At 38.9% G+C, this 20321-nt stretch overlaps 1 protein-coding gene across 1 annotated transcript in view; it reads left to right on the plus strand.

The window, feature by feature from the left end:
• The first annotated feature begins 2105 nt into the window (after positions 1-2105).
• nck2a (NCK adaptor protein 2a) overlaps positions 2106-20321 on the plus strand; it is a 33903-nt gene continuing 15687 nt past the window's right edge. The window contains exon 1 of the mRNA XM_054615285.1: positions 2106-2366. The gene's annotated coding sequence lies outside the window, so the exon portion shown is untranslated. The remainder of the gene's footprint in view (positions 2367-20321) is intronic.

Genomic DNA, 20321 nt, shown 5'->3' on the forward strand with positions numbered 1-20321 from the left:
GTCAGAAGCTCACACTGGCTTCATTGTCTAAATTCTAGTTGTTGCTCAGATTCTGTCATTTCTCACTGTGTTTTGCATTCAAATTTATGAAGGGTTTCACCAATAATAACATTGTGCATGATGCCAAAAATCAAAACTGCATTGGTAAATGAGTTGGAAAAAAAGGAAACGTGGATAAAACCTTGGAATGCCTTCATGAGTCAACAGTCAGTCAACCTTATGATTAAGTACAATGTGCCTGTATGATGAATCTTTATCCAATCAGTAGATGTCAACCTTCTTTAGTTCCCGAAATAGCACTGACTCATTTTAACCAAGTTGTCACTGTCACTATATACAAGCTCAAGGTTTACTCATCCAACACTCATCTTACCAGGACTCATGTAGAGCTAACCAACCACACCACCATATTCTACAATGTATTCCAGCTTTCCTGTAGCTGACTTAAATCAGACCAATGGGATATACCAAGGGATGAACTTCTCTCTGATGATAAACCCCTCAGCATTGTTAAATATCACATCTGCTTAACACTAAGCTGCTGTACTTTATTTCTCATTTTCTTCCTTCAAGTGAAGAAATACCATATAGTCTACAATATTGCATCCTTTGCATCACTTTACCACCAAATAAGTCCCATTTCTTTATCTTGATTTACTCAACCATAGGCTTCTCTTTCATAAATATTACCGAGTGTATGGTGTATAAATCCTGTTTATTTCCTTCTCATGTTGTAGCCTAGTAAATGTGAGCTCATAGTATTGTAGTTTTACTTCCCTTGTCTGTACTTCGCTTGTTGTTTGCTGCTGTGGCACTTCTTTAATTTTCTTATTTGAATGTGGTCTCTGAGTATCTAGTCTAGACTGTTTTGTGTAGACTAATATTGCTACTTGGTCATACAGTATGTCAGATGATCCAAAAGTTTGGAAATGACACATTTATCTGAAATATAAAGGTCATTCTGGACCCAACAGTCACACTGATGTCATATTGATTACAATTTAATACAATTTATACAAAAATTAAGTAAAGCAAATGTCCCATTGTCATCAGCAAGAGGCGCCATAGCCTCCCAGAGTTTGTCCCTATTTCCCTGGCGTTGTCCTGTACCAGTCCCGGCGTTGGTGACGTCACCAACACAACCGGCGATCAAGCTAACCGAAAACAGCACCATCACACCGGAAAAGAAGGACTTTCAAAATGAAAGTTTCTTTTCAACAACTGTTTTGAATGGAACAAGATGTATGTTTAAAAATGCTACTGCTCACTGATTTATTGTATTTTGGTTGTTTCATTGAATTTTATTGACGGTATTTAATTGTGGTCCGGATTTGTGTTTATACTTGTATATTATGTTTATAATATCTAGATACCTTTACATTAGTCCTTCAGTTGTAAAACAGAGATTAGATATTTTTACTCTGTGAATGCTTCTCCCACCACTATTTGCTGACTACAATGACAGTAAAAATATCTTTATCTTTATCTTTATCTTATCTTTATATATATGTTTTATTACTGCAATTTGGAGCTGTTCAAGAATGGGAACATTACTACTTCATACTTCAACTCTGCTACATTTCAGAGCTACATATGGCACTTTTTACTTCACTTCATTGATTTGACACATACAGTAACTTGTACATTTTTACATAACAGAAAACCTATGATATGTTATACAATATGATGCAGTATTATACTGCTAATCTACCCAGTAGTATACAAAGTATCTAAAATTGGCGCCACATTGACAAACTTCAACAACAGAATTAGAATCAGCTTTATTGGGCAATAAAACACAACATTATTATTCTCTTCCATATATTTAATGGTGATAAAAAACAGAATAATATTATATTTATAGCAATATAACAAGAAAGGAGGCATTCTGCATAGTGAATACTTTTACTTTTGATACGTGAAGTACCTTTTGCTGATAATACTTCTGTCTTTTTTTTACTAAAGTATCTTTTTGAATCCAGAACTGTAGTTTTTTTCGTCCATATCATTGTTACCTATGTAAAGGATCTGAGTACTTCTTCCATCAATGATAGCTACGGTCTGCTACCCAAATGCAGTTTTATTTTGGAAAATTGCAAACGGAAGTGGATCGTTCATCCGGACTAGCTTGATAGGAGTGATTGAGGTGGAGGCAGTCAGCCTGCGACAGAAAAACAAACGAGGATAGGTCGAGCAGTGCACAGTCAGTCCATGTCTTAAAAGAGAAATAAATAGTGAAACCCAAGGATATGTGGATTTAAACCTTCCTTTTGTCGTTTTTACGCGCGCTTATCTACTTAGTTTCTGTTTCTCGTTGTGTTGGAGTGTGTGCCCGTGTGCCCGTCCCCTCTGGAGTGAGCACTAAGGTAAGCCTGAACCCGCGGCTGAACTGTGTAAGTTGGTGCAGTCGGACGGGCTACTTTGTCCACTCAAGCGCCACTTAAACGTCTCATGTTGTCTTGTTTTCTCACGAAATCTTTAAAACACTATCACTCCTAAAAGTTGGCACACAAATTGCAGCTCACTTTCCTCACTTTCTAGATTTTGTCGCCGGGTCTTTGTCCACCCAGATGAGGTTTAACCACACATTGTGCTGGACCGCGGGTTTGCCTTGTATATACGCGCTTGTTACTGTTATATAGCACATTGTAGCTGTCTTATTTGTTATTCTTACAACTAACCCAGTTAGTTTACATTCACCCACTTAACCTTTTGCAATATTTACACAGGCCACTTCTTAAAAGGCCTGTAAGCGCAGGCTCCTATCACAGACATCTGTTCTCCAAGACATCTGTTTTGTTTGACTTATTCTCTACATTTGTGTTTTTCATTCACTTGTTTTAAAAGCACAGTCAGTCATATCGTCATCAGTACAGTGCGTGACGTGTGTCGGAGCTTATTGTTTTTAAAACGCAATAGCTTACACAATGAACCACATTTGCCATAACACCATAGATTGGCGACTGTGCCACATGCCGAGCTTGTCAATGTGTCTAGTGGCTCGACATGGTAACTACATCTCCCATCAGTCCCAGTAGACGATGGGTTGCATTGTCTTCCTTGCTTATCTGGAGAAGTTTCTCATCAATTATCCATCAAATTATGATTATTTTTCTCGAAAATACAAGGAGAATTTATTTTTTCTTGATTCAGGTGACGTTTCAGGCAGTATTTTTGGTTGCACTTTCATGGTACACCTATTTTGCAGACACACCCTCTGTTAAAGGCCACCATGGTTACTCAGAGATATGGACAAGTTTCACTCAGCAATGATAGGTATGTGAAAGGGAATAATAGACTGCTTAGCCTGTTTTACAATAACTTCATATCTTTAATCATAAATTCATAAGTCTAACGACCAACATTATTTTCACATTTTTTGAAACCACACTAAATCTCTAAGTGTAACTAGAGATTTAGTGTGTTGCTTTTGTATGCCGTTTTATACTTTTAATCCACTACATTTTTTTATATGAAAATATTGCTTTTTTTTATTTTTTTTAATCTCAAAGCTTTAGTTATTTGGCAAATGATCAGAATTCTAATCAATAAACTGTTGTCTTTTGCGTTGCTCTCAGTGCACACAGATATAGCCACAATAGTTTGGAACAACCAGCAAAGCTCTACTAACAAGTGAAAGGTTAGGCAGGAGTAGTATATGAAAAAAATAATAGATATATATTAATAAAAAACAATAATCAATTAAAATAAAAGGACCATATAGAAATCAAGACCTACCCTGAGCTGCTGTTTTGGCCTCAGAATAAAGTTTAGCCTTATGTAACATATTTGTCAAGAGGTCAAGACTCAGCACATGGCCCTTCAAGTCTCACTACAGTTGAGCTGTCAAACATTTACCAGATACTGCTTGTAAATGTTGAGTATCCTGGAAATCAAATACAGGTGAAAGCATGAATCATTTGCTAGCCCTTGAATAAGATTAAACAGGAAAAGAGTTTTTGAACAGATTAACATTCACTGAGACACATTTCTTTCTTTCTTTAAATAATACAAAAGCACTTGTCTTTCACATGTACTTGCTGCTGTATGTCCGTCAGGCTGCATCTACACCTGAAGCTACAGCTTATTGGAAATCCCTTCAGTTTGATGCTGAAAAGTTGAAAAAAAGTAAATAAAAAATCTGACGTTTTACATGTAATTAGATTGAGAAAATAATGGACAGATTCATTAATATTAGAAATAATCTTGAGTTGCTGCTCTTGCGTTCAATTGTAACCACCTATATGTTAATGATTAACATCATATCCAGGCTGATAACAAAGAGAGAACAAACAGGTCAGATGTCAGACTCTTTTATTTACACCTTGCAGTGACGTTTTCATTGGTGTAACCGGTGAATCACGGAACAAATTCCAGGTAGATAAAATGTAGACTTATTATATTTTCCAATTCTCACAAGTTGACAAGGTCCATCTGACTGCATCATTGAAGTGACCTGCATGTGATGTAGTTCGGATACTGAGGTGGTGGTTTGGTCTAAGTTGATCATGAGGATGCAGGATTGCTCGCTTGGTCGCTCTGAATAGGGACACGCATCTTTAACTCATTTTACCAGTTTGACTCATACGGGCAGATAAATAAGGTGGAAATGCAGGCTTGGCTTGGTGTTTCTTGTTTGTCGAAGCTAAATATTTAAACGGAGGGTGACCTCTGTTCAACAATCATAAGTTCATACACAAACAGGAATCTGTTTCTTTACATTTTTTGCTTTTGGTCAATTTGGATTAGACTCTCATCGCTGTGCAATTGAATGTCTTCTCTCCAATTCGTTGGCTTCTAAATCTAACAGTTAACACAAATACATCATTTTAATCACATCTTAACAAATGAGATAATTAGCCCAATCCTCTTTCCTCTTTATATGTGATTGGACAGTTATGAGCTGAGACTAATTACTCTGCTCGTCTCTCTCTCTCATATGCTTAATGGGCCTAAAATGTCTTCACACACTGTAAGTGATTAAATGTCATGCGGTGCCTACGCAGTTTCTTGTTCAACTATTGTTTTGTGTAAAGATATGATGGAAAGAGAATATAAAATAATATATATTTTTTTATTTTCGTGGTTTAACTTTGTAACGTGAACTTGTGTCTTTTTTACCAGTCTAAAATGTGAATGGGCTTAATACTTTAGCAGAAGGTACAATGAGTCTATTATATCTGAACGGCACATGAAGGAGTATAATAATCACACATTTATTAGTCTATGATAATTAAACACTAAAAGATTAATACTTTAATAATGTCATCCGTAGTTGAATAATTTAACACAGTAAATTCATGATCAGGTGAATATCTCTCTTTTCTTAATGTTCATGCTGTAAGAAAAGGGTTTTAAGGGTTTTAAGGGGGTTTTTTCTCTTGGAAATTGAACTCTAAATAGATTCAATTTTCGACACTTAATTACAGTATAATGGTTTAGACCTAGTAAAGTTTCTCTAACGTTTCTAGTCTATACATTGATATTAAGACTGCTGAGACATACGACTTTATCATATTTGTGCCCTCAGCTTCATTTTTAATTTCTGTCTGGACACCCCAAACAAAATCACACAAGTTTTTATATTTATTAATTGTGTCTCTCTGTCTGTGTTGATGACAAATAGATTTCAGTTCCATTGTTTGGTTTTGTGAGTAACCCTTTGAGTATCTCCAGTAGCTTCAGTTGTGCAGAAGGAAATAGAGATCAAAATTGGTATTTTGGCTTAGTAGAAAGTAATGATGGCCTCCCGAGGAAATCCTAATCTCTCTGAGAAGGAATTAATAAGTGAAAGCACAGATGGGCGGTCGGGAAACACAGAGCATTACTCATAAGGAGCATCATGTTGGTAGCGAGATAAAGGTCACCCTATTGTCATTGTAATCATCTTCAATCTGGGGAATGGGTAGCCATTAAACTGACAGTATACATTTATGACAATGGACCCCCTTTCTATGACCCCGTGATCCAGGAAGAGCAAGAGGATTTGTGCTAGTATTAACCATTCTGCGTTTTTGTTTTTTTATATTTATATATATCTTCCTAGTATTAATGAAATATAATTCTTAATTGGGATTATTTTTAGCCACGGGAGCAGCATGGCTCCAGGGTTGGCAATGTTGGTTGGTCCACCATTTTGGTCCAAACTGCCTTTTGGGGTTGATTGCTGAGATATTTTTGAAAAACATTTGTGGTCCCAAGTGGATGAATCTCAATGACCTTGGTGATCACATATCCGATTTTCATGGTTGAGGATGAATCCTAAAGTTTTGGGTGATTCCTCTTACTTTTCTCATAACACCAACAGCAGATCAAAGAATGCACTTATACAGTAAACTATCTCAGCATCTACGTGATGGATTTGGTTCAGACAATCATGGTTCCCATGTGATGTATTCTTGGGTGATCCTTTGACTTTTCTGTTTCAGTTAACACTTGAAATTGTGAGCATGTTGGCATGCTGATTCAAGCATTTAGTTTAAAGACAAATTGTGTCCAAGGACAGAGCAGCTAGTGAGTTTTTAAAATGTAGTATCCTCTGTCATCTGTCTCTTTTGTCTGTAATTCACACCTTTGTTTTTCCATTACTTCATTTTCTGCTTCTTATTAGTGGTTTAGTGTTTCCGTTATCTATCTCCTGAGAGTTTTCTTTTGTTTCTTAAGTACCTTATACTCCTCGACCTCCAGCTCTATCATCACCTCTCTCATGTCCTCTGCCACACGGCTTGAGCTCCTAATTCGAGCCCAACAACTGAACTAACAGCCTGTTGGCTCCAGTGTCCTTGTGTCACCACTGGGCACCGGGCCTAATCCTACTCTGCAACGCTGAGGGGGAAACCATGAAGGGGATGGAAGGAGCGGGAGTGGGAGTGAGGGTGGAAGGGAGTAAAGCTGTTTGTAGTACAGTGGTAGAGTATCTCAGCCTTACACTCGCTTGGTCCACAGAGCCACGGCCGTGGACTGTGTAATCTGTGGATGGTGCATGGAGATGTCAAAGCCTAAAATGGCATGATGCTGAAGAAAAGATGAGAATGTGAGAGTCATGAAACTGATTATGAAAAGTAGGGTGTCACGAGTCACACTCACAAAGCGTGGTAAAAGAGACGGGGTCCTCGTACCAAAATAGGTAAAATTGGTTGCCGACATCGCCGTAGACTGCTCACTGAGGACCGTTCGTCCTGGTTAAGAGTCGGGCCAAGAACAGGGGGGCTCCGGGACATCAAGCAGGGAGAGAAGACGCAGCAAGCACTAAGTTCACGGCCCCAGGAAACGGCAAAGTCCAGGCAAGTGACATAGCTGTAACTCATCCATCGTTGGAGTTTCTGTGACTCAAGAAAAGAGTTAATCTATTGTTTGAGTTTTTTTCCCATCATGTTATTTTTAGCGGAGGCTTCGGCAGGCCCTTCATGCTCTAATTGATTTAATTAGAGTTTTTCCCCCTTTGGCCGTGCCGATGCACAAACCGGCAGTATGCAGACAAACATTGAGTTATCTCGCCCAGAGCACAAGCTTTGCTTATCTGTATTTCACAGAACGATCCTCGTTCATAGTTCCCCTTAGAGCATCACTGCCCATGTTACATCCATCCCACTGAGGTTCAGCCTCATTAACAATCTCTCGCCATTCCTGAGGATGCTTTCAAAGGCACTGACGCTCTAGTAAACATTAAGCGATAAAGAATCGCTCCTCGCAGTTTGTGATGGGCAGACACATAGAGTGAGTTCTGGTTTTCTTGATTTCTACGAGGTTGTCACTTTAAATAAACGCTTAGGTGCATCGAAGACTCTAAATTGCCCGTAGGTGTGGATGTGAGTGTGAATGGTTGTCTGTCTATATATGTCAGCCCTGCGACAGACTGGCGACCTGTCCAGGGTGAACCCTGCCTTCGCCCATTGACAGCTGAGATCGGCTCCAGCACCCCTGCGACCCTTAACTGGATAAGCAGGTTACGGAAAATGAATGAATGGATGTCACTTTAAATGTTCATTCAAGTTGAAGCAAACCAATTGCCCATGCAAAAAATAGATCATTCTTGTTTCTCTCACATGTTGAAATGATTTCTGTTAGCGAGAGATAACAGCTGTGTCGTATTCAAGTTCATGTTGTTGACAAAAAGTCTAGTCAAAATTTTGAATGTTTTCTGGTTAATGAGCTAAAGTTAAACGTGTGATGAGTCGTCTCAATCAAACCAATATTGGTATTAGCGTTGCATCACATTAGGGCTGCACTTGTTATTTCAATGTGTCAGACGGACCCATATTTGATCTTCAGCTGCTCATTTAATTTTTCAGATTGTAGCCACAGGCCAAACGAAATAAAACCCAGCCCTAAATGGACTCCCTTAAAACCCTCAAATAAACATATAGAGGTGGGCCCTTTTAGCGTTCATAGAGCACTGCATGTGTAGTTGCAGATAATGTTGTGCTATATGCTCAACACAGCAGAATGTGACGCAGTAAACAACAGTTTAGCAATTTTGGTAGCATTTTCAGCTTTGAAGTGTGCAACAGGAGAACAATTTTGAAGAGGTCCAGTGATTTAAGATTAGTTTGAACTTTTATGAGATTGTATCTATGTGACTATACCATTGTTGGTGGTGACGACTCTCCAGATTTCCAGCTGCTGACTTCACCATTAGCACACCTTCAACCAGACATGGATCCGTGAAATAAGCTTGTTTTGCAATTCATTGGATTTAAAATAATGCACACTCTCAGCTGGTTGGTGCCACAAGGTTTGCAAAACCTCTGGGTTATTGGATCTATAAGCATGCACCGCATCGCCAGTTGCTTATCTTAAATTAAATTGTATTTTCCTCATAATGACAATACCTAGAGAGCAAACACATTAATGACTCATGTAACTTCAGCCTGCAGAGAGAATTAGGAATGTTTTTCTTACTAATTCACATAAGATAATTGAGAAATCTTTTTGTTTAAGGGATGTGCCCACACTATAAACAAAGAATTAGAAAGTGAGAGCTTCTGAAGTTACATCAAAAGTGTGTGTGTGTGTGTGTGTGTTTGCTTGGAAATGCACTATGAAAGGAATTATACGGATGGAATTACACTCTAGTGAAAACCTGCCACCTGCTCTGCTTCCTCTACAATGCAGGAGCTGAACAATGTTGTTAGAACTACACAATTGAAAAAACACAACACAGAACAGTTAAGTGATTCTAGCTGCATAACTGAATCTGAGAGCCAGCAACTGGTACAGTGGCAGGGTGATTGAATATAATTAGATGGTAATATTTTATGAGTTTCTGCTGTGTGAAGGACTAATTGCGTAAGGCCACGTTCAGGGTCACACAAAAACCCCAGCCCACTCCATTGACACAGTGGAGGTGTTAACACAGGGTCATCCAGCTAAAAAGTTGAACCTGGCTTAATGTATGTCTTACTGTGCTACACAACAGTTTTTCTACTGTTGACCTTGCAATTACTACGACAAAAGATACAATAATTGTCATAGTGATAACTGCATAAAATCTATGTAGCATTATAAATCGATGTACACTGCTTTGTCGCCTGATAAGCCTTAAAACTCGTACATCTATTACTAATTACCACACCCAACCCAGCCCTTTGCATGTTTTAAACTCAGTGCTGTTTTCTGTCTGAACTCTCACTAAAGGAGGAGCAGCGTTTTTTGCCTTTTTAATCTGCATCTGAAGTGCATTTACAAAGAAGTCCCCAGATGAATGGCTTTTAAAATTTTGATGAGTCTCTCTCACCTGACGTCCCACTTTCTGGATCCTCAGAGAGAAGCAGTGTTTTTCTTTCCTCAAAATATTCTTCAATTATCCTTTATATGTTTTCTATGATTTCTTGATTTTCCTGCTGCTGTGTTTTGATTCTCATATGGCTTGTAACATATGTTCACACCAAGCTGATTATGTTGTATGTCTTTGACCTGTAAGAAAAATTAGGTTACAACTATATTCTAGTAGCTGCAATAGACTCCTGGTGTTTTATCTGATCTTCAAGGTCATATCTTGGCACATATCACATTTAATTGTGGCGTCTGTAAGGACCGCAGTAACTGTGCATATAGAGATTGTTCAAAATCAAGCAAAAGTCATGTTGCAGCCTCTCTGAACGCCAAACACAGTCTGGCTAATCATGGCCAATAATTCAATGCTCATGAAATCTGTATGAGGACAGAATTATGGTTAATTTTTATATTTGATTTATCTTTTCAATAATTTAAAGCAGATTATCACCCGTTCATGTATTTTTAAACATGTAGGCTATAAAGATTTTATGTCTTCATTTGTTTGTTCATAAATCTGCTGCTGGTGCGTGCTTGGGAGTTGATTCAGTTGCTGAATGGAGCAATATGATCGGCCCTCTCCTCTAATCCATTTGTGCCCTTTCTCTCTCACACTCTCTCTTATTCTCTCACACACGTACATACAACACACACACACACGGCTACAGCCGAAGGAAATCCTGCTTTATTTATGAGATGTATGGCTCAGAGTGCCACAGGGTTCTCCTGAGAATTCAAGACTGCACACAAACAGTATTTGGCCTGTGGAGTCTCTTCTTTCTTGCTCTTGCACACACACACACACACACACACACACACACACACACACACACACACACACACACACACACACACACACACACACACACACACACACACACACAATCATATACTCGCTGCAGGACATCTATTTACCTTATCTGCTGTTTTAGCTTGGCAGAACCACAGTTGTTTGAGTGCGACCTCGTCGTCCTCAGCAGTGAATGGAGAGCTGCCAGCAGATGCTTGCTGAATGTGGTGCGTCAGTGTTTTGTGTGGCAGTTTTCAGTGGAAGGAGTGACATCATCTGCATGTCAGAAGCAGAAATGTCTTCCTATGCTCGGGCCAAACCGAATGACTGCAATGGCATTTGAGTGTATAGTAAAATGTCGAGCTAAGAAATCCTACTGTGCAGAAACCATTATAGGAACAGGAGAACTCATAAGGTGAGAAGAAGTATTTCAACTGTTTAAATTAATAGCGAAAGCAATGACCAGAGATGGACACGATGGCATGGAGATAACATAATATGCAACCTTTTTTGGCCCTTGGCTAAAAGATAAAAAAGTTGTTAGTATGATTTAGTGGTGTCAGTTAAACTTGTCCGTAGTAGGGAGCATTAAGCCAGGTGTTACATTCCTTGTTTTTGACTTTTTTGGGGGCATTTAATGCTACAGGCTAAATAACAGTTACTCAACATTTGAAAGGTGAAATCAAAGAGAAACAAAGGTTGTAAAGCATGTCACAAGTGGGATTTGAAAGAAGTCCCTTCTAGTGATGAGCCTACAGAGCATTATCACCCGTATCCACAGTCCCCCTTGGCTTTACAGAAATGTATATTGAGTTTCAGCTCATTTCAGCTGTCCAGCACCACAACTTCACTGATTTTGTTCCCTCTCACCACAGCTATGGTGACGTTTTTAGGCTGCAACAGGAAGCTGTTTGGTGAACTGGCAAACATAGAGGTACATTTAGGAGCTAAAGAGACACATATTTCTCTCAAGAGTTGGTAGAGGCCAAAAACAAAGCTAAAAGAAACTGATGGACTGATACTCATCAGGTGGACGGAAACACTCCAGATAACAGTAATGTTGCTCCGTAACTTCTGGATCTGTAGATAAGAAATAAGTAAGAATACTTCCTAAATTGTTGAACTAATTCTTTCTCATTCCTTACTTCCTCCACTTTATGTTTCAGAAACCGATTAGATGTCTATACACTTCTCCAAATAAATCATGCCTAAATGTTAAATATGCATTCAAGGAGAGGTTGAAAGTTTGGTTTGTTGTTTCCTACACTCATTCCAAAAGCTTTTTCCCTACCGGCTGCGGTGAATGTCTTCTTCAGTGCAAAGCCAGTTCTGATGTTGTGAAACAGTGGAGGCATACAGCAATATTATGCAGTGGCTTGTTTGGCTGATGTTGAAACATGGCTTCTAAGAACTAACCTGTATATTCCACGTGGAAAAGAGACGTAGCTTTCATAAATGCCATTTCTGTTTCCAGCATAGTGTTCTGGTCTCCTGTGGATCTGACATCAACACAAGGTTATGTAACAGAGACAAACAAACATGCGGGATACCAAGCAGGATATCAGTAACAACTCTCATGCTCCTCAGAAAGAGTTCCCACATGTCTTTGAAAACCTGGATAAATTTAGACAGTTGTGGAAAATAACAGTCACTCATGGGAAAATAATGGCATGGTAAAATGTCCCAGAAAGTGTTCCTCTTTCCTGCAAATATTTGAATAATTCTCATCATCTCCATTTGCTGAAAACAAGACTGTTAGTAAGAATCGGATCACTTTTGGTTTGCTGATGTTTTGTTACACAGATTAACTAACTACATTCAGACTTTAGTATCTTTAAAAATACAACATACTGCACCATGAAGAAAATGTTGCCCATTTAAAACTGCTACATTTTGGTATACCGATGTTGAAGAAGAAAGACCTCTTAATCTTCCGAAATGATGGTAGATTAATTCATTAATCAATTAGACAGTTAATCAGGGGCTATTTTTTTAACTGAGTAAAATGTTTTGGGTTTTTATCGCAAAAATGCCAGAAATTTGTTATTTACATGTCCTCAAATGTGAAGTTATGATGCCTCTCTTTGTCATGACTTGATTAAAGAATATATTTGGTTTTGGACTAATGGTTGGAACAACTAGCAATTAGATTACGTTGTTAGTAAAATTTCAATCAAGAGAACAGATGAATCGATAACAAAGTATTTGTCACATTGTTACTTTGCCACTTTTAAGTTGTTTTATGAATCTGCATGCCTCCATCGTTGTGTAACATTTGGCGTCCACTATTTAGCATTTTTGTTTAACACAGTTATTGCATCTTTCTTTATTTCGTGTTAGTCTGGAGACCTTTTTGCAGGACCACTTCTGGGCGAGCCCTCAAAAGGTGTGAGAAAAGGAACTGAACGTAAAATAGAATAAGTGAAGTGAATTTTTGACTTCAGAGTTGTGATTAACACACGTGACATATCTGGATTATTATCACCTTCAGTGGAAAATAATTTACATGATTCAGTTTGTATAATCCACTTTAAGCCTCTTTCCCGTTTGTGGCACATTCTGCTGAAATATTCACTGTGACAGTAAATGAGTAGATGATCCACATCTGTACTTGGATGGTGGCGGTTTAAGGCGTTCAACAGGTCTGCATTGCACCAGTCTCTCTGCATTGCTCATGCTACATCAGTCGGTTTCCTCTTGGGAGCTTCACCTGATCAAAGAGAATAATTCAGGTCCATAGCCGAGGGAGGAGAGAGAAGACCGATGGAGCAGAGGGTACAAAGAGTAGGTAAAGCTCAAGCTGGGATAGAGTCAACAGTCGTTTGTGAGACACTGAGAAGAGGAAAGGGGGGAAGAAAGTGTCGGAGGAACTATTTTCTGCCTGAGCTAACCTCATTTTACAACATATTCTTTGGCAACTTATCCCGAGAGTAGAACATTTTTAAATTAGTTGGCAGCCAGTTTATTTCCCCATACAGCGTAGGGTCATCAGCAGTGGTACCGCCTGCACACTCATCACATATGAAGCATATAATGAATATACTCAGAGATGCAAATTGTGCAAACCGTAGACACAGCATGTTTAATTTCTCTCCCATGTTGCCTCATTAAAAGAAAAAATCTCTACTTGCCATTAATTGCTTGCAGGGATCCTCGCAGATGGATGATTATGTATATGATTACCTGCACGAGAGTGAAGAGTTGGATACCAGTATTTGGGTATCGGATCCGATAAGGTGCTCATTTACTAGTGCTCGCACTCGTAAAACAAGCTGCATCTCTTTTTGTGTGACAAGCACCTCCTTAAAACTTTTTTCATATATTTCTTTGAACTATAAAACTGAAATCTCCTTAACAGGTTCAAACATTTACATGTCTTTGTAAAATTAAAATACAATGACAATTATTAAAATATCAGCAATTACTCAAATGTAAGTACATTGTTAACAGAAAGCATATGATTAGTTGATGCTTCACAGTGTCATTGGAGCGCTGAAAAAAAGTTGAGACCTACTTTACTTAGATTTTTAACACCTCATACCCGCTATGCGGTGGAAAGTGTTGGGTGTCAGTTTGTAGCTTCTTATCCCCGGCTTCTATTGAAAATGACTAATAGCCTGTTGCTGTGTCACTCGCAATCTGAACACAGCATTAGTCTATTCCCCAAGGCAAGTTTTTTCTCTCTCTCTAATGCTTTGTTTTTTCTATTTCAGTACTCATTTTAATCCATGAATATATTACAAAAAAGCGACCCGGACTGTGGATTATCCAAAGTAACTGGGGTATCATTCTGGAAAGAGACATAGCTGTTGAATTTCTTGGAGCGAGCAGCAGAAACAAAAAATGTATTCCATTTCCTCCATTGAAATGTGGTGGCATATGATGGTCGATGATGATGAGATTTTTATATATTTATCTACCTTTGTTTACTTAATGACTTGTATTTTATAACCAAATTCCACGAAAGAATCGTATTATCCTTGGCAATATTGTTCTTGTGACAATCAGAGAAAAAGAGAGAGAGAGATTGGGGGCTAAAAACTATTTAAAAGTAAAATCACTTCTGCATCGCTAGATGGGAGTTGCAAACAACACATGAACAGAATCAGAATAGCATTAACTGGCTCACCGAGGTGCCCTTGTGTTTTCACATGTTGAAGATTGTTTGCGCATGTGGCCTAGATTTCTTGCATGCAGAGGGAAATTAAATTTTTACCGCAATGTTCCATGTCTAGTTCTGGTTTGATGGACACACTCTAGTGTGGGTCAACAGCGTATTCCACACTGCTGTGCTCTGCAGTGGACTGCGGACTAAAGGCAGGAGAGGAAGCTGAAGGTTACAAGAAAATAGATATACTTAGATATATTCTCAGTTGGACAAGTGGGAGTATACTAAGAAAATCTAAGTGACAGTTTGAATCCATACTTGTAGTTGTCTTTCTTCTAGTTAAAAACAGTTCTTCAAAATGTTTTGAGTTGAGTAAAAGAAATTCCATTCTTTCTTTTTATTTCCTGTAAAAACATCCTGATGAGTTGAAGGTGAGGGGATGCGATAACCATTTCTCTACTCCTGCGTAGTGTGTGAGTTTGTTGCATGCCTTTTGTATGATTGCTTGTAAATAAAAAGTCTTTACACTTTGTGGACTGACATGGTGGCATCCAACAGTTATGGCATACTCAAGTCTTACATAGGGGCAAGATGACAGATTCTGTAATAGTAAAATGACAGAAAGAATCTGCACACTGGATTATAGGTCCCAAACTGTGGTTTAGGTGGAGGGCTCCCATTTAGCATCTAATTTAGTTTTCTCTGGAAAAACAGAAATTATGTTGACATGCATCACCTTATTTCCATATCAAAATTTAAATATTGTCTGACTCAACAGGAAGTGGTTTGAACAGCTGTAGAAAGACACCTGCTCGGTCACAATATTATTGTATTTTTCTTCATACTGCTTATAGATGTAAAATTTGTTTTGTCTCGTTACTCCTGACTCTAGTGGTTATTCATTCATGAATAGCATAGAGCATCTTTATACTCCGGATGTTTATAGAATCTGATCAGTCCTTACATTCATAGCAAGTCTGTCCTAGTGCTGCTCAGTGCTCCTGTTATATTGTCTCTGGATTGCTTAATTGACATTATTGATTACATGGGAGTGCAAGAAAAGCTGGGATGCAAGGCTGTTTTTGCTGGGGGGCTTTTTGTCTATTTGGTTCCACCAGCTGCTCATATTCAAAGAATAATGTTTCCAGGCCAATAAGACATTGCAGTGTGGAAATATTTCTGGCCTCCGGTCTCAAAATGCTCAATATGGCATAAAGCAAGAGCATCTCTTTTTCTCGGCACCGCCTGCAGATCTTTTGTTCTTTTCTTGTTAAATTCAACCCCCGCTTCAGGTGAGAGTGTTGAAAACTGTTGTTTCGCTCCATATTTTGACAGGACATAGATTTTCAAAGCTGCGTGAGAGAGAAAACACCAAGTTTAATCAGTTTAGTCTGCATGTTCTCAGAGAGAAGGTCCTTGGAGAGATGCTTTATGACGAAGGGTTAGAAAAATAAATGGAAATGTGAGTAGTACATTGTAGTACAGTTCATTTGAAGAGCATACTGTTGCTTATAGCCACTGCAACATCTTTGTTGTTTGACCTGGAAGTGACCCGTTTCTTTTTTTTTTCACACACATACTTTACTTCTCTCTAAGGCCTTTCTGTCAGACACAAACACAACATCACCTCGGGTTTTTTCTCTGTCTGCTCCAGTCGAGGGAAAACCAGCAGCATCTTACATCAAAGCTCTGTTCACTACATTTGCCCGGCGCTGCTTTACAGTGCTTGCCTTTTGTTGTTGTGCCAGGGGTCATGGATACCAGACTGTCACATACAGAGTTAAAAATAAAGACAATCCTTCACGCTTCACTTATGGACCAAAGCTGCAAAAAAAAGGATAGAAAAGACACGAGGAAAACAATGCTAATAGATGATGGCCTGCAGCAGAGAGAGGTGGTGTAGAGAGGATTGTGTTACAAACCTTACAAAGAACAAGATGCCCAAAAGAGATGCATCATCATGTGTTCAGAGTGCAGGGAGGTGTGCAAAGTGAACAAGCGCCGCACTGTTGTGAAAGGAGATAAAGTGGCCATCACGGAGTAGAGAAAACAACCAACAAGTTTGAAGTCAGCTATTTATGGCTGAAGAGGAATGTAAGAACTAAGGCTAAGAACTGCAGTGCAGCAGGGATTCAACCGTAATGATCGAATAATTATACCAAATTAACATGATGCACTACATTGTGCCTGAACGAAGCAGATACTAATTAAAAAAGCCACTCACAAAACGTGACCTCACAGATTAGGAGCTGGAGGTTGATGCTTCAGTAGAAAAATATCAATACCAACCATCTGTCTGCACAGATAATGCGTGATGCAGGGATTTAATAACTGTGGTGATGCACAACCATATCTTACTGAGGTGCCGTCACTCTGCTGTCAAAATATGGTATTAAAACATGCAATGCATGAAATATGCTCCATTATATCACCATTATACCAATGAGTTTTTGGGGACAACCCTGGAGATTTAGTTCTCTCCTTCTCTCTTTGACTGCTATAGGGGATGAGAAAACCTTTGTTAAACCACCACCCTGTGGGTGCAGAGCCTACATTCGACTTTTGTGCAGCATCATAGTTTTTCTATCTTTTGTAAAAAAAAAATATCTAAAATCTAAGACTGAAGGGATAAAAGTCAGATTCTTTTGGGTAACGCCCCTCTCAGTGAAAATGGACCACCCATTGGCGGTTGTCATGGAGACTCTCTCAACAATGTTGGCTTTAGCCAGGAGAGGAGTGCTGAAGCAATGACAAAAAAATGAAAGTGACTTGTGAGAAATTGCTTGTTAAGAGAGGTTGGGGGAAGGAAGGGATAGTTAAAGAAAGAAAGGAATTCCAGGTTTCTGTCATCATGCATTTAGGCAAGTTAGGATGTAAGGCAGTTGTCTGAGGAATTTTGTGAAAGAGCAACATTGCTGCTTTAGTGGTCAACATGGATGAACTGGTAACACTGCCACTTCTTTCTCTGTACTTTATTATACACATTAAATGGCCAAAAACTGACACCCGAGCCACACTGCCTGCATGAGCAGCCCACGACTGTGTGTATGTGTTACTAATGATAACAATGCAAAATTAAAAGCTTTTACTTTTTTAATTCATGGAGCTGCATTTTCCAAAACACTGTCCTGCAAATATTTCAGAATACCAGCCTTTGTTGACGTCTCATTTGGCAAAATTAAGGGATTCTGTCTACAGAAAGACGCTAGAGAGCTTTTATTTTTAAATGGAAACAGTATTGAGATAATAATAAGTATTTTTTTTTTTACAGATAAAGATATCGAAACAGTAGTAATGGTGCTGGTATACTTTCAATTGCAGCCGGGCTGCTCACACAGGCGGTGTGACTGCTCTAATCTGTTAACGTGGGCGCCAAAATAAAAAGCAACAGGTTCTGTCATGCACACGCGCTGCTCACACAGGCATTGTGGCCGGGGCATGATAAAGTAAAATATGGCTGCAACTAACGATCATTTATCTTATCAATTTAATTGACTTCTTGTGTTTTATAAAATGTCAGGATGCAGTAATAGATCCATCAGAGTTTACTAATCCTTTGGGAACGTCTTCCAATTGCTTGCTTAGTTCGACCAACAGTCCAAAACCCAAAGATATGCAATTTAGTATCACAAAGAAAGCAGCACATTGTCACTATTAAAATGTTAGAAGAAGGGTTTGTTTGATATTTTTGCTTGAAAAATGACTGGAATAATGAATTGATCATTAAAAGTTAAAGGAAGCATGCAGAGGCTTGGGTTGGCTGCTTATCACTAGGGCTTTTGTATTGTATGAGATTTTTTTGATACTACTATACAGAGTTCTGGCATCAATACCACAAAGGGGCCTTGTTTTTAATACCATCCAAAGTTGTTAGACCCTGCTGGTGCTGAGCAAAACTCAGAGGAGTGTCTTGTCACTAAAACGAGAATAGCTTGTCCACCTTAAAGGTCAGTCCACTTCAATTGCCTCGACCGCGAAACAATCCCTAATGCAATGGCCCGGTAGGGAGTCAATTAAGGCATGGTGGGCTGCTGAGCTTGCAATATCCTGGCAGAAACTCTGCCTTGCTTTGCAAAATAAAGTTTGCAATTGTTTAATGGTGTCCATATCCAAGCAGCTGTACACATAATTTACCAAAACTACAGTTTTAAAATTCAATTTACCTGATCACAGAATAAGTAAACAAGATCCTACATCTGATCAAGCATTTAATACACTTGACAGATTTTGATATTAAATACAATCAACACATTAAGGTCTTTAAAAGCCTTTAATGGTACTGAAGTTTGGTATCTAGTTCATAATAGCACCTCTATAAAATAGCTTCCAAAACCGTTGGATCTTTGCTTGTTTTGTAGGTGTTCCGTCAAATAATTTTCAACGTGAGGAGATCATCAACTAACTAATACCCATACACTTTTAGTGTGAGTAAAAAAGCCTGATACAATTTGGTGCTTTTGAGAAGCACTGTCCACTGTGAAGGCAATGCCATCTGTGTGCTGAATGCTGGGATCCAGCTCAGCTCATGAGCCCCATGAGAACATTAAGTTGTTTTTGTGCCAAAGCAACAAGAATTTAACTGAAGCTAAAATAATTCTCGAACTTAACTCTCTTGTTTTGAGATGACTGTGTGCACCTTACATGGGAAAGCACTGCAACGTGGTAGCAAGGTAGCATCTGTTTATTTTGCACAGCATGATACATTTAGCAATTTCAGGTTTAAATGTATATGTTATTGTGAATGTCTGCTTATCAGATAGTCTGTTATCATAATTAAGAGATGGACTTTCTAGGAATATTATTTCCTATTTTTCTAAGTGGAGTTTGCTCTCTGGTCATATGGTGTGGTGCTGATAGCAGCACTGGCTCTATCTGTGTGGTCTGAGTGTGCCTTCTTCTCAGTCCTATTTTGAGCCGACAGTGAGAAAGCGTCTTGGTTTTGTGACTTGTATCTGAGATGTCCTTGCATTGTTCTTGGTGCTTTTTGATGACATCCACTTGTATGGCACCCATTTTCTCCCCCGAAGCGAAATAAGTTGCAACCGCTAACCTCAGCTGACGTCATGTACATGTGCAACACACTCAGTTTAGGGCCCGTTAGTGTGTGACTGAGACAGAAGACGTATGTGTGTGAGTGACAGATTGAGGGCGTATTAAGATTTGTTTTGCAATATAGCTGTCAGGATGTTTTTGTGGCTTTGTTTGTAGCTGGGAGAATTTGATCAGAAGCAGACGAACTTGTGGAAAACATCGTTAATACTAACTGCATGTAAAAGGCATCTTATTCTGCACTATTTGGGTTTTGTTGAAATAGACGATTCAAATCTGTGAACAGGACCATCAGGTCTCTTTAAATCCCAGAGCCATGTCCACAGTAGCTTCCTCATGTTTCAGTCTGTCCAGTCCACACAGATTGCCAGTAGAGAGTAAAGTAGTTGCTTCCTGTGAGAAGCAACTACTGCAAACAGCTCGGAGTGGAGGGGGGAGGGGTGGACATGTCCCCCAATTGGCTGAATTCTGTCTGTCTTTGACCTGATTGCCAAACACAGAAAGCTCTGCCAGACGTTTTTTTCTTCTTTTAAACATCCCCTCTTTTTTTATAATCCTCTTTAACTTTCCCGTTCTCTTTGTGTGGTGTTGAAAGAGCCT

Source organism: Anoplopoma fimbria, chromosome 16 (assembly GCF_027596085.1).
Source record: "Anoplopoma fimbria isolate UVic2021 breed Golden Eagle Sablefish chromosome 16, Afim_UVic_2022, whole genome shotgun sequence".
Classification (NCBI taxonomy): Eukaryota; Metazoa; Chordata; class Actinopteri; order Perciformes; family Anoplopomatidae; genus Anoplopoma; species Anoplopoma fimbria.